Source organism: Scardinius erythrophthalmus (genome assembly GCF_964197995.2).
Source record: "Scardinius erythrophthalmus genome assembly, chromosome: 24".
In the NCBI taxonomy this organism is placed as follows: domain Eukaryota; kingdom Metazoa; phylum Chordata; class Actinopteri; order Cypriniformes; family Leuciscidae; genus Scardinius; species Scardinius erythrophthalmus.
Window position 1 is genome coordinate 20881979 of NC_138244.1, and position 13527 is coordinate 20895505.

Here is a 13527-nt window from a genome sequence, read left to right on the forward strand (position 1 = left end):
CAGTAAATTATGCATAATTACATGCAACTAACCCTCAACCAAACCCTAATCCTACCCTAACCCTATAGTAAGTACATGTAGTTAATTAATATTACTCAGTACTTAAATATATAATTACACTGTAACAATCACACCTTAAAATAAAGTGTAACCCAATTTTTTATTTAAATCTTAGTACATAGTAGTTAAAGCCACTTCATCTAAAGTTGGGACCACAGGTGAATAGGGCAAAACTTTAAACTAATAGATATCAATAAAATAAACACTTAAATGTGTATTTTGAATGTTTTCTTTAGACAGGTCTGAAAGATGTTATACAAGAAAAATGGCACAAAATTGACCAGAGCATAAAACAACCCCAATGGTTGGCACACACTTACAGTGCTTACCCTTTGAAAGTACTGAGTAATTTAAGTTAACTACATGGGTTAAGGTTAGGTATAGGGGTAGGTTCAGGGTTAGTACATAGTTTATTGTAATTACTATAAGTACATAGTATGTACAATGGCGAACAGGAATGAAAAATAAACTACAACTGTGTTGCCAGTAGTGTCTTGTCTTAGGGGCTGTAAAGGGGCTTCATTTTCTTTAAAAAATATATTTAAGTGTGAATTTAATTTTGGTGTGAAATATGACCCAGGCCTGCTTACTTGACAGGTTGCATGAGATTCACCCAGTTATTAAATCCTACTTTTACATAGTGATGTGCTTCCAATTTTAAATTTATAAGCTGTTCCACAAATTATGTAATGGAGAATAATATAACGGCCTGACAGAGAAGCTGTGGAATTTAAGGTGCGGTTTAAGGCCTTTCTTGCGCGATGGAAAGTTAAAGACCATTTTGTCTCTCACAAATATGAGGTGTCTCGTTCACACATGCCGCGAAAGAGATATGAGACTTGAACTGACCTTTACATTGCCTCCAGTGCCCGTGAGAAATGAATAGTCGTCTATTGAAATGAAGGGTTGACTTATGATAACTCAAGGCCATTTTCAACGGTTTGATGAATTTAACTACAGACGTGGTGCCCCCTGGGAGAAACACAAGTGTGTCTCATACGGGACAATTCAGGAAGAACACGGCGGTTTTATGCACAAACGGGCATTATTTGTACGTCTCTTGTTCCCATTCAAAGGACAGGGCACTAAATATACACTCCTATGCCTTCCCAGGCTCCTCTGGGCTCTGGCAAGGCAGCCACTGCATGGGCCTTTGGCCAATGACATTGCCTCCGACCTCTTCAGAAAGTATTTTAAGGTCAATTACAGGGTGCAGTGACTTCAGATGGTAGATTGCAGCTTAAAGGTCTCATATTAAAGGTTTATATGGATGACGAGGTAAAGCTGCCGGCAGTAACCCACAGACCATTGTTACCACATACCCACACACAGACCTACTGGAGGCGGTGTGTGTGAGTTCATACACATCCTGTAGGATTCACATCTATATACTTTATGAAGTTTTTCGGGAGCATGAGGTCACAATGAATCTGTCAATCACTCTGACATTACCAGGTGTGATGTCACAGTATTACTCACATATTGTCGACAAGACTTGGAGCAAATGCACTATTTTATAAGTAAGTTGAACATATTTATCTAGAGTTTAAAAAATCTTACAAAAAACAATCTTTTTGCAATAAAAAAATATCAGACCTAAGTACACATTTGCAGCTCTTCCACTCAGTGTGTAATTGTTGAATGGATCTGTTGTCTTGTCCATAAGCTCACTCCCAACAACAGGCTGTTTCTTTTCACCCACTGACTTGTGAGTACAACAGATGCCAAATTGGCTCAATACATTTTTGGGGTATGTATATTTGGGTGTGTATGTGTACTTGTCTGTCATTCAGAAATTTTTTTCCTCTTGTGAAGGCACACTCTTGATTTGACTGCAGTGGGTGTGGTGGTATTCAAAGACACACTGTGTGTCTATTATTTCCGTGGGCTCTAATAAATCCAAGAAAACTTGAAACAGATCCAAAGGTTAACAGGCTCCTGGCTTATTGCTCACAAATCCCTTTCTTTCTCTTTGCATGTTAGGCCACACACACATCTGCAGTTTACAGAGCTAAGATTAGCAGCTTTTACAAGCCCAAAATAAGAACCAAACTGCTTAAAATTATCCTGAAATCTCAAGTAGTAATTGTTTCACACAGATGATGCAGCCTTGACTCCACTAAACGAGACTGAAGGAGTTAAAGAATGCATCGTTGTTCATTATCATTGTCATGGACAGAACTTTAGTAAGGAGAACAATGTATGGATGTATGTTTTGCACTCCCAGATCCCCATCCAGTTGATGTAATAATGTTACAGACCAGCATGAATGAAAATAATCCAATTCAAAAATAAAATTTTCCATTATTTACTGCTCACAAATTGTTACATCAAGTAAATTATCCAGTAATTGTTGTGCTTTGAAAGGTCACAGCAAAGCATAGCAACAACTGGGTCAAAGTTGAAATGATTTGAACTCTGAATGATTGGTTACAATGCTTGACCTGCGAGCCACTGTAGATACTGCTGTAGCTTGATCTTTTTGGGGTATTGGAAACGTGAAATGCCTTCAGAATTATGACAATGAATTATATCCACCTTTCCATATCATCTTTTTCATTTGCAAGTGGAAATAGGAAGCACTTTTTTAGAGCAAGTACTGTATATATAATGCATTGACTTTTGTGGGTTTTTGTCCATGTGTAGTAGCTTTGAGGTCTGTATGCTAGTGTACTCCTAAAACTTGAAATGTATTTTAGCATTTATATGTATTTAAATGGTAGGTTGACTCATTCTGCACTCATGGGTATGTCCAAATTGCCGTCCAACCAAATGCTGCCAAGAATGAAATCCTAATAACCTAGGGGAGTCCCTCCCCCTAATAACTCAGCTGCCGATTAGTAGTAGCAGTTAGCAAATCTTGGTTCCTAGCTGCGACAAACTATTTGCTTTATGTAACGTTAACAAATAATTAATCTATCTTAAGTGTTTATCCATGAGCAGACTGCAATGTCCATCACCAAGACCTTGGTGAATACAACCTTTAGAATGCATTAAATATACAGGCTTCGTAGAGAGTGTTTCTATTTGAGTCACGCTTGAGTGAAATTTTTCCAATAATGCGATGGAATTATGGGTAGTAAAGAGAGTGGGTCTGTCTCCTCTAAGCATTATTGACATTACGGTTTGGTTAAGTCTAATATCCACACTACTGAGACTAAACTGATCCTGTATGGAAATAGTGCAGTGTGTGTGTGTGTGTGTGTGTGTGTGTGTGTGTGTGTGTGTGTGTGTGTGTGTGTGTGTGTGTGTGTGTGTGTGTGTGTGTGTGCAGAATGCTCTGGAGTGAGTTTGCTGTCGGGTGAGGTTACTATGAAAACGCCAGTGAAGACAGGAGTTAAAAGAAACCCCGGACTGTTGTAAATAGCAGCAGAATGCAAGATGGTCTGTCATGAATGGGCTCTTTTAGAGGGGGCAGTGTTGACTCAACACTCTTTCCTAGCTCTCTCTCTCTCTCTCTCTCTCTCTCTCTCTCTCTCTCTCTCTCTCTCTCTCTCTCTCTCTCTCTCTCTCAATATGCTAACATGTAAATTACCCTAAAAAACACTGTACTGTTGTGGAATGGAAATGCCCTGGTTAAGTTTAAATGATGCATGTCAAGACGTCCAGTGGTTTATACCCTCTAATACTTGAAAAAATGAAAATCCAGAGTAATCTCTCTAATAGAGCAAAATTCATGGCTTATTAACTTTAATATTGATTTTACTTGGACTGCATCAATAATGCATTTGGTTTGCATCAACTCTTGCCAAAACAAGCTGGGCAGTTTTGGCACTGGCCAAACCAAATCATTACTTTGTATTAAAGGTCCTGGTTTTCCACTCAAATGTGCAAAATTTTAATTAAACTGAAGTGTCAGAGTTCCATTAGTGTGAGAAAGTAAAATGTGCAGAATTGTTGTACCTGCACTTCAGCCGCATGATCATTGAATTCTATGTCAGCTCTTAATTCTTATTTTCATTAGAAAAACATGTTTGTTTTAGTGGGTTAGGTAAAACCTTCTCAAACTTTAGCTGGAGATTAAGGTGGAATTTCAGTATGTGTATATGCACAGGATCATTCTCTCTTCAATCTTGTTTTGATTTTTTTCACGCCTACGAAGAGCCTCTAGAATGTCAATAAAGCTTCACCTTTCCTTATACTATTACTCATTTGTATTTAATGAGGCATGTGAGAATAATATCTAAGGTATTCTTAAAAACAACAGGAAAGCAAAATTAGATATTTTTATCTCATGTCTGTTAGCCTGGAGGTCACCTGTATTATGTGGTAATGTACTTTTGGGGTAATGATCATCTACAATAGGAATATCCATTCTGAAAAATCCAGCATTAATTCCATGTTGGTCCAGGCTGGTTTATGTTGATTAGAGCTGGTGTAGTCCTGGTGGACTAGCAGTCATGCTGTTCTCAAGCAAAACTGAGCTGGCTTGATAATCCACCAGCTTTTCCGCTTCCCATTCTGGGGACCAACAAACAAGCATCCCATGCTGGTCCCAGCATGCAAAACATACTTTATGCTGGTGACCAGCAATGCTGTTTTTTTTTAGGAGGGATGATTTCTTGGAATCTGATATTGTTATTCTTTTTCACAAAAGATGCAGTCAAATGGTTTAGCGAATAAGCTAGTTTATGCCTCTGCAATACACACTGACCTGCCTTATAATTACCTTTGTTTGAGGGCGAGCCAAAGTAGCCAGCAGGCAGCCATTAGGCTGTGTAAAGTGTTACACGGTGACGTAGCTACGTCACAGAAATGAATGGCAGCCATTTCTCAGGCAATCTGTTGGAGCGATTCACTCCCTTTGTCGTGGTCTTTGTGCTTTGTAACTTTCCAGATATTGTTTCCAGATATATTTCACACACTAAAGTATATGTAAAATCACAGTAAGTATCATAGGTAGTGGAGTGTTCAGTATTTGTTGCGTTTTAGTTATAGCTAGTTTAAGGGTCATTGGTTATAGTAATTGGATTTGGGGTTTATTTACATTTCATTGTATGAATAACTCTGTTGAGCCATTTGCTATTTAGTCTATTTGTGTGGAGTTTGGTAGCTCCAGATGGTGCAAGTATCGAGTAAACTAGCTAGAAAGTTCATGTGTGGGGTGCTGGCATAAAGAAGTAAACTCAAACACACTTGATGTTACTGGCGCAGCCAGCTGTGTGAGGTTGGATAGGCCTCAAGGGCAAGTTTCCCAAAGGCAAGGGAGGAGATTTGATGAGATATTTAGGTAATTACACTGCAAGACAATTAATTAGTTTGGGTCTCCAGCCGTGCACCAGGACAACTCCAGCAGACCTAATTATGTCAAGCTGGCAAATATTTGAGGCAGGGGGCAACTCCCTGAGACCATAGCAACCCACCATAACACGGTTAACAAACTCGAGTCAGAGTCAGGTTGACAGATTGTTTCTTTGGATACTAATACAGCTGTTCTTCTCTGAGTGTAGAGAGTAATTACGGTTGTGCAAGAGTCACATTAACCAAATGCAGGAAAAGTTATTCATTTGGCTTAAATTTTCAGAGTGTTTCTGATTTCTGCTCATTGGAATTCAATTGTCATTCCTAAATTTGTACTTGGAATAATATACTTGGATCCCGTGGGCGTAGATGATATTATGGACAAAAAAGTGTTGAGAGATCTTTCAGATGTTGTGACACTAGGTCTTTCGAGTTTTGTTAACAAGCGAAAGAATTGTGTCGTTTATACAAGCTTGTATAGGCAGCCAGTGTAGTGTCATCAAGATGGGCTCAATATTGTACTTGTGAAATAACATTTTGAACTTTAGCTTATACAAGAAATTCAAAAGAATATCCACCAACAAAGCGTTACAGTCTATCCGAGACTCCTGACAATTTGTTCTTTTCTGACACACTGGTATCTGAAAAAGATCTTGACTGATTGTGCTCGTAATCTCTCTCACATCAGGGTGTCTCTGTTGATGTCATGAGTGTCCTGTTAGATTTATTCACACAGAGAGTAATGACCTGCTGAGAGAGATTCTTTTCTCCTGACATTATACTGGTTACAACTTGCATTGATTTAAGGGGTTTTGGGCAAATATCATATTTTTTCCCCTTGCAAGACAGAAGTACCTACTACTAACAATGGTCATGGGCTTGTTTGTTGGGATCCCCTACAGCTTTTGTTCACTTTCCAAAGCCTAGAGACTAAAGGCAATTAAGGAATAATGAAGTAATGTGCTGCATTCTTCTGAGAAGCATAGCAACACATTTAATAGTGGATTCAGTATGAAAATGCCACACTTAAGAAGTTACCTTATTAAAGACACCGTCCACAGACCCTCCCGTTGACGAAAATTACATCACACGGACAGCACGTGGATTGTTGCAGAATGTGAACAGCTAAAGTATAATTTAATGGCAAAGGTTGATTGCAACAGTTGGTGAACGTCACACTAAGACTGCAGATTTTGCCCTTCAACAGGCCGATTTGTGTTACCACGTGGACGATTGTTAATGTTAATGTTGAGAAAGAAGAGTCTACTAGGTCTTGAGTTTTCAAACCTGTCCTGGAGAACCTCCAGCTCTGCACAGTTTGAATGTCTCCCCTATCTGACACACCCAACTCAGGTCTTGCAGTCTCTACTAATGAGTTGACTCAACTGATGAGTTGAATCAGGTGTGTTAGATAAGGGATACATACTGGGGGTCCTCCAAGACAGGTTTGAAAACCCACGACTAGGTGTGATGTACTGCGCAGTAGTCAAAGAGAGTGTGTTTTTGTTCTAAACTTTGCATGCAATGGCGGATCCACTACTTGTCTAGTTTTGTCCATCCCAGCGAATGTCCTGTAAATGAAATAACTCAGTGCTGCCCTCTGACATCTGGTAGAGTAAAAAAAGCAACTGTACTATGCATGTGTCGAACATGTCCATCCAAGGTGCTGTGCGAGATGGAGCGGAACACTGCAGTGTGACTCCTCCTACAAGATTTCAACAGGAAACTTGGGATCATAATCAAGGCAATTATGTGAATCGTATAGTCTGGTATAAAAGATACTTGATGTCGCACAGTGCACAAGCAACAATCTTGAAATGAGCCTGGCTTTTAAACTTGTACGACATATACATTTTTTTCAAAAATATTTGTATAGCATTTGTCTGCAGTCCCTTTATAGAAACTGCCAAATTTGCTCTAGTATTGTCCCCAGTGTTCAGCGTTGCTTTTGCTAGGTCTCTGTAATGTGATGCGCAGCAGTTTTTAGTTGTTTAGTTGTTAGTCTAGTTGCAGCTCGCTACAGTCAAGACCAGGTCAACTAAGTGCCCTTCATCTGTGTATTTCAAGCTAATAACTGATCTTGGTGAACGCTAGTGGTTAAAGATCATGGCTGGTAACTAAAAGTTTATGTGTCCAACCTACAGAGTGACTGTACTTGGTTACATGAATAAAAGTGTCAGCTGAAAAACTAACTAAAATGTTTGTTTTGACACAACTCCCCAGTTTTTTACACTTCGCATGTCTTATACCACCCCTTGAGCATGCTTGCAGGAAAATAAATCCCCTCAGGGAACAGAAATGGGACTACTGGGTGAAATGGGCAATCTATTCCCCACTTGGCCAGTGGCCTTCCTGACTCTGAAACACCTCAAAAATGACAGCTTAGTTATGGCTTTCCTCAGGGCATAGCTCAGTCTACCGTAACACTTAGGCCCAGTCCCAAATGGCACCCTAAACACTAGCGGTCTTCCTACTTTCGTGACGTAGCTCCGCTTTGACTGTTGAGTAGAAGTCTGCTGCGAAGCTTGCTCCAGTGCGGGCTCAGCAAAAGTGCGCTTTTGAGGGTGAATATCGACCCTTCTGAATTTTGAGGAACACTGAACATACTTGAGCTGGACAATGACAGTATTTTCTTCTACTGTACATGTATATCTGTACAGCCAAAACAAACTTTGTTGCATTATTTTCCTGTTATCACTGCAAAGCTGCTTTGAAACAATCTGTATTGGACAAAGCACTATATAAATAAAGGTGACTTGTCTTGAAACCTGAAATGACAAATGGGACACCCTACGATCTTGTGGACTTCACAATCACGCACACGCGGCGGCCATTTTAAGTCCACATGACCGTAAGTGAAGCCTTTTGGGACAGGGCCTTAGTTTAATCTCAATACCTCCAAAACCATCCATAACTTACTATCATCTGTTTATACACACTATAACAGACCTTTGAGAATAACGCACAGGAAATAAGTCACATGACGCACACACATATTCTTCTTTGAAGAACTGGCCCAGATGTTGATAAAACTGCAGAAATTTGTAGACTGCGAATCCAAATGTATTGATAGCTTTTTGTCACACGTGAGCCTTGCTGGACTTATCTACTTATCTTTTTTTTTCTTTTATCTTTTACACTCTATACACACGTGCACACTGCTAGTAATCTGGCATGAGTCATGCAGCACACATGGTCAAATCATCATTCTCTTAAAACTCAGTGGCGTTAGAGGGAAAAATGTCACAATTCACCTCAATCACAGTTTATAACAGCATAAATCAACCACTAGTTTTTCTGTCTACATCCGTCTGTTTCAGAAAGACATACCATAACTCAACCCCAGCTCTCATATCAGTTAGCAGTGCTAGGGAATGTTACTTTAAAAAATTACTCCCTAATTGTTACTTAGTTACATTTTAATGAAAGTAATGTGTTACGTTACTTTTGCATTACTTTCTAATCTGGGCTTGGCTTGCTTGTTTTTTTTTTTATATAAAAAAAAAAAAACATTTTGGGAAATTTGAAGGCCCTTTGACACAAAAGTGAAATGAATAAGCCTCAGGCTGAAGGAAATGGAAATTCGCTCCTGTACAGTAGATGGCGCAGCTCAAAACAAACCTTTCATCTGTTCTGCTGTTCTATATCGCAGAAGGAGTTAGTTCTACACTCTTACATCAACAATAATAATAAAAAAAAAATGTTTATCAAAAGTCATTTCTAGCTTATTAGTATGATTGAATTGTCATCGAAGGTCAGCAGCTAAGACACTGGTTAATAAAGTGAGATTAAATGCATAAAGTATATTTGTGTAATTTAACCTTTAATTATTGCAGGTTTTCGTAATATTCACAGTTTGCATTTTGTTCATTTTGAGGAATACTGAATCTTTAGTGCAAGTGAGGTGAGTAAATGCCTGCTCACATTTAGTCTAGGACTACAATAACCATCATGTTCACACACAACGCCTCTGCACTTACTCCCCATTTCTCTCAACATGGGGACAGGAGAGCTGTCGGTCAATAAATGGGAAAACTAAGTAACTTGTGTTATTTGAAAAAGTATCTCAGATATTTTGCTGTAAATTTAAATCTGTTACTTTACTAGTTAAAAAAAAAGTACTCTGATTACATAACTGCATTACTACACCCAACACTGTCAGTTAGCATATTATTATACTCAAAAAGGCAGATCCAAGCAAAATCAAGGGAATTAATTTGAAGACATGGGGCCAGTTGCATGAACATAGCCATTATGTTAAGACTGTGGCTTAAGAACTAGTAAAAACAACTAGCAGTCAGTTAGGGGTATTCAGTCTTACTTTTCGGTATCAAATTTGACCAGTCTACGTTTTTATGTATACCTGACTGACATAAAGTTATGTCCAGTCTTAAAGAGTTTTTTTTTTTTTTTTGCAGTTTTTGCAACTGTCCCCAGACTTCACACTTAAAGTTACAGCCAGAATCAGCTATTCAGATACTGGTAGGTATAAAATAATCATCAATCCCTGGCAGAATCTTATCTCTGCAAGTTATTTTGCAGTATTTATTATGTAAACATAAACTATGAAACATAAATGTGATAAGTATATATAGGTTTTTCATTATGCAGACTTTTTTGGTCAAGACTAAGGTGGTTTGGTAATCTTTAATCTTTTTGTGTATTCGCTTTGTTTTATCTTTCACTGCCATCCCTGAAACTTGCACTGCAAACAGTTTGACTGAAAGTCTTTCCTGCAGGATTATAAATGTACAAGCTGCTCAAGTGGTCCTCTTGTGGTGAGGAGAGGAATTACATGCAGGATTCTTGCTTTATTAAAGGAAGTACAGACATAAGATGTGATTCCGCTTGAAGCCTTATTTGTGAAGAACAATTTTATATTGTAAAGCTTTGTTAAACTGGTCCTTTAATTCTCTCCATGTTTTCTCACCATTCTCGGGTTTTGTTCATCTCATTCAAATTTCACTGTATGTGCAACAACTATAAACAGAACACTGACAAATCTTTCAGATAATAAAACAGAACATAAATCATAATTATATCTCTCCCTTCAAATTGGCTCTGAATTCATGTCTCTCTTTTATTCTAAAAAGTTATACGACTTGATTTAATTTTCATTTCCATGACAGCGATGCAAACAAACAGTTGCGTGTATTTACTGTAGGATGAAAAGAGCGTTTTGCAAGGCACAGCCACAGAACTGACACATCACGGTAGCAGAACATTAGCTTTCATTTCAACCCCAGACTTCATTTACATACCGGTAACTCAATTAGGACAATCCCAGAAGTTTAAACGTTCACTTTAAAATAGCCCTGTAATGCATGCACACAGAAATAATTGGGAAAAGGAGCGTCTATGAGGGTTTTTTTTTTATTCCGTTTGCCATGAATGCTTCCATTGATTGTGTCTTTTCAAGGCAAACATAATTTCTCCTATGAAAATTTCAATATGAATAAAAAAGGTTTTGGATATGCTAAAAATATAGTCTCAACTGTCATGCTGTGCTTCAGAGTGGAGGAGTGCGAGCACACTGGCTTGGTTTGGCTCACACTCCCATTAGGGCGTGTATAAATGTGTGTGTGTGTTGTGGCATCGGAGCTGGGATTGTAGGCAGACTTCATGCCCAACCCCACTTATAATTACAGACGGCATGCAGCTCTCCTAAAAAGAGTGATTTTCTTGACTGCCATGGATAACATTCACTTTGGCAACGGTGGAAAGCAAGAGACAGATGACAAGAGGGAGAGGGGAAACTCAAAGTTGACTCATAAGTAATGCAAAATATCCTCTTTTTTTGCACCAGTGCTGCATGAAAGAGGACATTGGCACACGCACAAATGTGTATGCGCTCCGAGCTGTGCCTTCCCATAAACCGACAGTCTGTTTGATGTCCCGTTTCCTACAGCAAGCCTTAATTAAAATGAGTTCAACAACACTGATCAAAAAGTGCGTCTAGCCCCTTTACTGTGCTCCCTTCGACTGGATCTGTCATAGCCTTCTCTCTCACTGTACTGGCAGTTGGTTGTGGTTGAAGGTTTGCTTTGGCAGATCACTGGCCTTCTCTTGGCTGGGACAAACTTTGCGTCCTGCTACTGGCTGGGAGGGAGAGGGAAGCGGCGGGGAGGGAAGAGGGGAGAGGTGGAGGCGTGGTCTCCAGCTGGTAATGAAGACTTCTCTTTTCATCCTCAGAACGTAGAATTGGAGTGCCGGGACTGGGGGCTGCGCTGCTCCATTGCACTCTCTCTCTTTCTCTCTCTCTTTTTCTCTCTCCTATCTCTCTCTCTCCCTCTCCTCTGGGTCTAAACGTGCAGCACAGGAACTGCAGCGGCAGATATGAACCTCTCACTTTCCCAGACTTCACAAGCATGTAGGTAAGAGTTGCTGCTGTCATTGTAATGCCAATGCTAATGTTATTATTGAAAGTAGACATTTGTCTGTCTGGCTGTCTGACTGTCTGACTGTCTGTCTGTCTGTCTGTCTGTCAGCATGGGGGGTCTGTGTCCTCACACACTGACACATACTAACACACACACTTACTGTGCACTTTTAGGCAGCCTTTTAAACTATTTTCTTCCTACAAAACCATTTCATGTCAAGATCTATGAAAATAGGAGCAATACTAATGACTTTATTTATGGTTGTGACAGCCTAGAGAAGAAATTGATTTCCATGTATCAATGCTGAGGTTTACTTTATGTAAAGGACTTTAGTAGACAGAAGTATGTTAAGTGTGCAATTGTAGGAGTTTTAGCTAACTTGAAGTACAAAGATGATATGTATATTTTAGGTATGTGTGTACACAAAATGTGGAGAATGTTCATGTGAGTGTGAGTGTGGCTTAACACACGTGCACATGTAAACATTTGTGAGTATTGATACACCGTCAGGTGTGTGTGAATGAATTTGCATTAGCATGTTTATATGAGTGCGTGTGTGTGTGTTTATTTGCTGTGCTGAAGGTCAGAATCTTGCTGAAGGCTTTTCAAACTCATCTGTGTAAATAGAGACTCTGGGATGGAGGGGAGGGGATGGCCCGTCATCTGTCTCTCAGCCGCCTCTCTCCTTTGATCTGAGTCCTCTGGACATGTCCCTTCTCCCTGCGGCCCGCTCCAGATCCGGACCGGCCAGCTTTCATCCGCATTCTGAGGAAAATCTCTCCATCCGTGCACTCGTTCACCTCCGTTCTGAGTATCTCTACGTCTGTCTGACTTCTTTTTACCTTTAGAAAGGCCAGCTTGACCTCTCACTCGTAATGCATCCGTCCATCACTCCACCCATCCGTTCGTCTGTCTAATCTTCTGGCCAGTTCATCCCTTCATCTCTGGGATGAATACAACAAACCCCCCGCTCCCCTCTTGGGGTAATGGCTCTTTTTGAAACCACCCCCGGAAAAATCTTAAGCGAGTTTCCATTAGTTTTTTGTGCAGGGCCATGAGAATTATGGTTTCCCAAATGTTCTTCTGAATAGTGTACAGGAGCCTTGGCTAATTGAAAAAACACGTGCAGAGCGAAGGAGACGGACCTACTGTCACAAATGAACTTTCCAGAGCTGGCAGTGGAGGTGGAGAGAAAGAGGGGGAGATTCATGGTTGTGTTTGGCTGGTAAAGTTTTGGTAGTTTCACTTGAGGGACACAGGGACATAGAGATGCAAGGATAAAGGGATGTATGGACATAATAGAAGGACTGTGAGATAAAGGTACATATGGACCAAGGGATGCATCATGAAAGCTTTAACCATAGCTGGTTCTTCCTGTCCCAGTGTCTCCTGCCTAACTGTATTACTGACAGCAGCTGAGAGAAACTCACTATAGTCTGGATAATGTGTCTTCATCAAGTAAAGAAGTTCCTGTCCAGAACACTGGAGAGAAGAAGTGGTATTTGGTTACTAAGCCCCACTAGATACCAGTAAAAACTGTAGTAAATTTTTTCTGGAGTCAATCCGCCCATCCAAACCAAACCATTAAGCATTTCCGACTTCCCAATGGCCCCAAACGCCAGGTCACTGCAATGCAGAACATACCAGAGTCAATCCAGCCTGTCCAGACATGGTCCACCGTCTTCCATAGGCTTATATAGGATTTGTGGTATCTTAACTGCAAAATGCCAAGCAGTCTCTTGGGCTACATCCAACAGAGATTCTTTGTCTCCTGTTCTGTTTTGTTGAAATCTATATAGAGTATCATCCCAAACAAAACAACGGGGGGTTAGGGAGACCCCTGTCC

At 39.9% G+C, this 13527-nt stretch overlaps 1 protein-coding gene across 5 annotated transcripts in view; it reads left to right on the forward strand.

Moving 5' to 3' along the window:
- znf469 (zinc finger protein 469) overlaps positions 1 to 13527 on the forward strand; it is a 377504-nt gene that overhangs the window by 314766 nt on the left and 49211 nt on the right. For 4 of the 5 annotated variants that reach the window (XM_081356733.1, XM_081356735.1, XM_081356732.1 and 1 more), the window contains one exon: positions 11494 to 11675. The gene's annotated coding sequence lies outside the window, so the exon portion shown is untranslated. The remainder of the gene's footprint in view (positions 1 to 11493; positions 11676 to 13527) is intronic. The other variant, XM_081356736.1, reaches the window with a different exon arrangement.